Consider the following 6,396-nt stretch of genomic DNA (forward strand, 5'->3'; position numbering starts at 1 on the left):
AGGGCTTTGAAGATGAAAGTGTCATTAAAAATCCAAGTGTACTGGGTAATGTCAAAGAATGTGTTATCACCCTGAAAATCAGATTTCCTGTTCTGCAAACCAGAACATTAAAGGCAGCTTCAACTTTAAAAGTCCAACTTAAAAACAAGAGAAGCAAAACCCCCTACATTTATGATCAGACTTTCTGCCTATTATTCCGCGGGAGCCAAGGTGTCGCCCTAACATGTTGTTTTTTTGTTTTTTAGGTTTTTTTTTTTTTTTTTTGGACAAGTCTTATGCTTCCCTGTTTATGTTAAGTGATCTGCCTGAAGCAACTGGAAAAACACTTCCATCGAGGCAAATAAAATAGAAATAATTATTCCTTTCAGGCATAAGTTAGTCACCTTTTCAAAGGTGTAGCTCCTTAGGAGGCTTGTACCAGCAACAATCTAAATGGCATTTGACTTCTCAGAAGACTGAGAACAATCCCAACAGTCTTTCCTATTGGAGAAGGCCCACCGGAGAGGCAGACAATTAGGCCACAGGGCATCAAAGGTTTTGGCCTTTATTGTATGAGTGATGGGGAATAAGCAGACAGTGACATTATAAGATTGGTGTTTCGAAAAGATCACTCTTTCCGCAGAGTGGAAAGTAAATTGGAGGGCAGTTAAAGGGAGAACAGTTAAGAGATACTTTTCAAACCCTCAGATTGGCAACAATTAAAAAGATTGCAAGTAACAACCAATGAAAATTAAAAATTGCTAACATCCGGAATAGGCAAGGATTTGAGGGAAGGGAAGGAGGCATAAATTGCTGCAATTTTTGGAAAAGTAACTATTAAAGTTAATAGTAAACATTACATGTCCCTTGACCTAGAGATGGCTATAATTTTGTCCCATAGAATTAAAGGCACCAGGGTAGAAGTAGACATATAGTAACACTGATTGTGGCATTGCTTGTAGTGAGTAAAAAAAAGGGGGAGGGGAAATAATAACCTGAATGTCCATCAATGGGGGAAGGGCTAATACTTCTAGAATATTATGCTAGTATCAAAGATAAAGAGTTCCTTCTGTATATAAGAACTTGTATAAATGTCCATGAGTTAAGTGAAAGAAGCAAAAAAAAAATTTTTAAGATTTATTTATTTACACAAGCACTGGGTACAGTCAGAAGCGCAGGAGGGTGAGAGGATTCACCAGAGCCAGAGTGGGGAACAGAACAGGCAGACTGACGAAGTACACTGCTGAGGGGAGCAGCGGGCGGCAGGAGAGGTCTACGCGCCATGTGGGACCCTCGCCTGGTGGCCTGGGATCAAACCAGCGCTGCAGAGGCTGCGGGCAGCTTCACAGCCCAGCGCTCAACCGCTGCGCCACCGGGGAGGCCCGAGAAAAGCAAATTGTAATGTAATATGTACAGCACGAATTTAAAATGAACTATTCTATAGCATGTATGTGTCTTTATATGTACTTGAACACAGAGAAAGAAATGAAAACACACATATTAAATTTCCTCGTTGGTTGCCTAAAAAAGGTGGCATGGGGGCATCCATCTTTCTTTTTGGATCTTATTGTTTATCACAAAAGGTACACATTACTTTTAATAGAGTGAGGCTTCTGTCAGCAGTTACAACCTGGGGCAGCCTCCCCTGAAATTAGTACAATTCATTCAGATCTGATTAGCTCAACACCACAAGTGTTCAGGTTTGACAGTCTAAAGAGTTAGTGGAACACAGTGGGGGGAGGGAATTAAACCAAGAACTTGGAACATTGGTGCAAGAGCAAAATGTTTCAAACATTAGTGCTTTAAGTCTTTTAAATGCTGCTAACAGTTTCCAAAGATGAGAGCAGAGAATCACTGATAAACAAGAGAAGGGAGGTGCACTCCCAATGGCCATCAAAGAAACTCAGTAGCTGAAAACAATAAGCATTTATTTCATTCTTGAACCTGAGTGGCAGTGGTCTAGGCTCAGTCCTAGTGCTGTGGCAAACTCAGAATCAAAAGGCAGAAAAAAAAGAAAATAAAACCCACTCCACCTCTTCCTGGGATGCACTGTGAAGTCACCTCGCAGGCATTATTATGGAAAGGAATGGAGAATTGGGGCCATTAACACATTCATTCTATTTTGTTCTCCCATGCTAAAATAATTACATGATTTGAACTAGCCACATTTCAAGTGCTCAGTAATGACAGGACCAGGGCTGCCATTGGTAGTTCTGTTATAGGACAGGGAGAGGGGCAGCCCAAACCCCGCAAACCTGCCTATTCTAGATGGGTTCTGCCATCCGCCGCATCAACACAAAACATATGACACTTTAATGGGAAGGATCTTTAATAAAAACTAGGAAACAATACAGGTGAGGCAAAGAGTCTAGTTTCTAAATGAAGCACCCAAAGTTACCCGTCCCCTCGTGGGTAAAACTCCATCCATATGGGGTCGGCCCAGAGCAAGGCCCCAAAGCCTGCCACAAGTCTAAAGCATCTTCCCGTGGGGACCCACAGAAAAGGGTCACAAACAACCGGACAAGCCCGGAAGGAAAAGAGCAAAATCAACATCCAGATAAAAGCTGCCATTGTCACCTCCCCATGGGTCTCACCCACATCTGTGTCACCCAGTCCACGACCAAAAGACAAGCGCAGTTTCTTCACGTGTCTCTAGGCTCCATGCGCCTCCTCCAGGTCTCCTGGCTCCATCCTGCTTCCTTCCTCAGTCTCTTCTTCAGCTTCTCCTCTTCCTGCTCAGCTCCACCCTCCCTTGGGTGGGGGCAGGGAACCTCCCCCTTTCCTGGGGACCACCCTGTTACAGTTCTAGTGTTCCTAACGCCCTTGCAACTCCTCAAACTTGTCAGGTGTTCTGCTTTGAGGCCTTTGCATTTTTCCTTCCTTCCCTCTGCCTGAAACATTCTTCTTCTAGATGTCCACATGGAGTGCTCCCTCACCTCTTTGGTTTCACTGATGACTGCCATGTTTAAAATTATAGTCTCCATCTCCAAGCATTTTCTATCTTGCCCGCCATACTCTTTTTCATGGTATTGTTTGCTGCCTGGAGTATTCTATACTTTATTTACTTATTTTCTGTCTTCCTCCATTTTAATGTAAGCTCCATAAAGACTGGTGAGTTTTGTTTTTTTTTTTTAAGGGGGCGGGGGTTTCTTTTAGCTTATTGCTATATTCCCAGTACCTAGAACAAGGCCTGGCACATAGTAGGCATTTAATGAATGTTTGCTGAATGAATGCTAGCGTCCCCATGCCTTTCTGCAAATATCAAATAAAGCAACAAGTCCATGAGAATCTAGTATAATAAATTTTCTTTGTATTAGGTTTATGGGGGAGAAGTCCAAGAATGCCAAAGAACAGGTTTACCCTCTTAAAAAAATCAGATTTCCAGGCCCTCTTTAACATAAGAGATCAGAAGCAGGATCTGAAGCCTTAATTAGAGTCAATTGAAAGAAAGATATCTTAAGCAGCCCAATCCAGGTCCCAATTTACCTGTTACTGTCCTTGTTTCAGGGCTAGACAATAATGTTTAAAGGTAACTTTCCCCTTGCATCTACCCTTGCCATTGAGCAAACATGCTGACGGCTATTATTGGGTTTTTCTTATATACAGATCTCTCTGACATCTGTGCTTGATTGCAGCCCTACATCTTTCCTTCACCGTTCTAATACTTGGGTTTTAAAAGGACACCTATGCTTTTCATTTCTACTTGAAAAGGATTACTGATGGAGCAGTAATCCTCCCAGTTTTTATTGTCTTAATGGTAAGTCGCTATTTCCTCAAAGTGGCGTGTTACCCTAAATTAGCTTTGTAGTTAGTCTTTGGGCATTCATTTTGCTGTATGTCTCCAAGTAAATAGACATGTGAATCATTAAGTATAGCTTTGAATTATGCCTATTTGGCTTTCTTTCATTCATCAGCTCTTTATTGAGTACCTAACTGTGCTAGTGGGTATGTAATGTTACCTCATTGGGTTTTGATTTGCTTTTCTCTAATAACTGATGTTGGTCATCTTTATGTGTGCTTCATTGCCATCCATTGTCAGCCATTGGTGATGTGGCTATTTAAATATTTTGCCCATTAAAAAAATTGGGTTGTTTGCCTTATTGAGTTAAAGCATTCTTTATATATTTTTATTTTTTTAAAAAGATTTATTTATTTATACAAGAACTGGGGTACAGGCCAGATGTGTAGGAGGGTGAGAGGATTCACCAGAGACAGAGTGGGGAACAGAACAGGCAGACTGATGAAATACACTACTGAGGGGAGCAGCGGGTGCGACAGGAGAGGTCTGCCATGCCATGTGGGACCCTCGCCGGCTGGCAGGGATCGAGGCCGGGATTGAACCGGCGTTGCAGAGGCTGCGGACAGCTTCACAGCGTGGCGCTCAACCACCTGCACCACCAGGGGAGGCCCTCTTTAGATATTTTTAGATACAAGTCCTTTTCAGATATTTGTTTTGCACATTTTTTCCTCCCCCCATGTCTGGCTTGACTTCATTTTGTTGACAGTATCTTTTGAAGACTACAAGTTTTAATTCTGATGAAGTTTGATTTGTCAGTTGTTTAGTCGTTCCTGACTTTTGTATCCTAGCAAGGTGACAGTTTCTTTTATATTTTCTATTGTAAGTATTGTAATTTTCATTCTTACAATTTATCTGACCTGATTTTTACAGATGCTTCTGAAATTAATAAAATTGTTCATAAAAAATAGACATGGAAAACCAGTGAAATAATTCAACCTTTTATCAGACACATCATCATTCTGTAGGTCCTAGTACTGAAGTGGTATTTTCCTGGCTTTCACTTAATTGTGATATGATGACTTCTTGGATATAGATTTCTATTTGTTGTCAACAAGAAAACAAAACCAATGTGACCTGACAATCAATATCCAGTGATTAGTGCCCTCATTTTGAATGTGCTTTCTCTTTCTGAGAAATAAAGGAAGGCAAACGTGAATTGATATCATTCCTGGCTCTCCTCCAAAATGTGATTTTGTATCTGTCTTATGCTTGAAATGTAATTCAGTTGTTGACTGAAACAGAGGTCCCAGTGATAATTAGACAGAGTTTACTAGATAATGGAGAGGAGAATTGGGACCCTCTCCATTTTCCTGTGCAAGCTTCTCTAACAAGGTAAGTTTGAATTCAGTTTATATACGTGGTTCCAGAGTAGCACTGGTGTAGAAGAAGAAAAGGAACAATGATTTCTTAATGTTAAAGATGTAATTTTTATAAAAAGATGTATTTATTTATGCATACAAGAACTTAGGTGTGGAGGGGTGTGGGTGTGTGTGGGTGGGGGGGGGGCGTGAAAGGAGTCACCAGAGAGGGAGTGGGGAGAAAAAAAGGCAGACTGACTGAAACACACTGCTGAGGGGAGCAGTCGGCCATACAGGTGAGGTCTCTGCTGCGCCATGTGGGTTAGCTCCCTGGCCAGGGATGAAACTGATGTTGCAGTGGCTTGCAGTGGCTGACTATAGCTTGATAGCTCTGCCTTTAACCCCTGCACCACCAGGGAGGCCCAAGATTTTTCTTTTTTTCTTTTTTAAAGATTTATTTATGCATACAAGAGCTGGGGTACAGGCCAGAAGTGTGGGTGGGTGAGAGAATTCACCAGAGACAGAGTGGGGAGCAGAACAGGTAGACTAACTGAAATACACTGCTGAGGGGAGCAGCAGGTGAGACAGGAGAGGCCTGCTGTGTCATGTGGGTCTGCTGTTCAATCCCTGGCAGGCAGGGGATTGAACTAGTGCCGCAGAGGCTGCGGACAGCTTCATAGTGCTGTGCTTAACCCCTTGCGCCACCAGAGAGGCCCAAGATGTAATTATTCTTGACAGAGGTTTCTGTTTTTCTGTCTGTAAATTTAGATGTTTCTATTTTCTGTTATTTTGACCTAAAGACATGTAGATGCTATCTATTCGCAGAAGAGGGCAAAGGTTGGAGGGGAGGGGGCTTAGTAATTTTCCTGGCTTCTAAAGAATGTACTGTGGAGACCGAAAGCACAAGTACCTGTTGTTAAAACCGTCCTCAGCTGGCTCCTTGGTCATTAGTGGAGACTGAAAGGCTGTGTTACCTCCTGGCAACTCAATCTGCATCGTTTACGTCACAAAACCTGTTCTGACTTTAAGCCTAGGCCGATCCTTTGCTCCCTTGTCTACCAGGCCAAGGAGGGGGTTCCCAGAAAAGTCACTATGTGTTTCACACTCAATGTTTCCTAAATAAAAGAAGGAATTCTTGGGACTCTCGCTGCCCTAGGAAGCTTTCAGCCAGTGTGTTGCAGTGTCTGTTCAGTCTTCGAGCGCTTTGGAGCATTTTCCTTTAAAACTATCACGGTATCTCTAGGGTTTAGCACAGTGCCTGGCTTCAGGAAGGAAAGAAGGGCAAAGAGAGAAGGAGCAGGGAATTTTTTCCAGCTTGAA

The sequence above is a fragment of the Talpa occidentalis genome, unplaced genomic scaffold (assembly GCF_014898055.3).
Source record: "Talpa occidentalis isolate TD23 unplaced genomic scaffold, MPIMG_talOcc4v2.1 talOcc4.16, whole genome shotgun sequence".
In the NCBI taxonomy this organism is placed as follows: domain Eukaryota; kingdom Metazoa; phylum Chordata; class Mammalia; order Eulipotyphla; family Talpidae; genus Talpa; species Talpa occidentalis.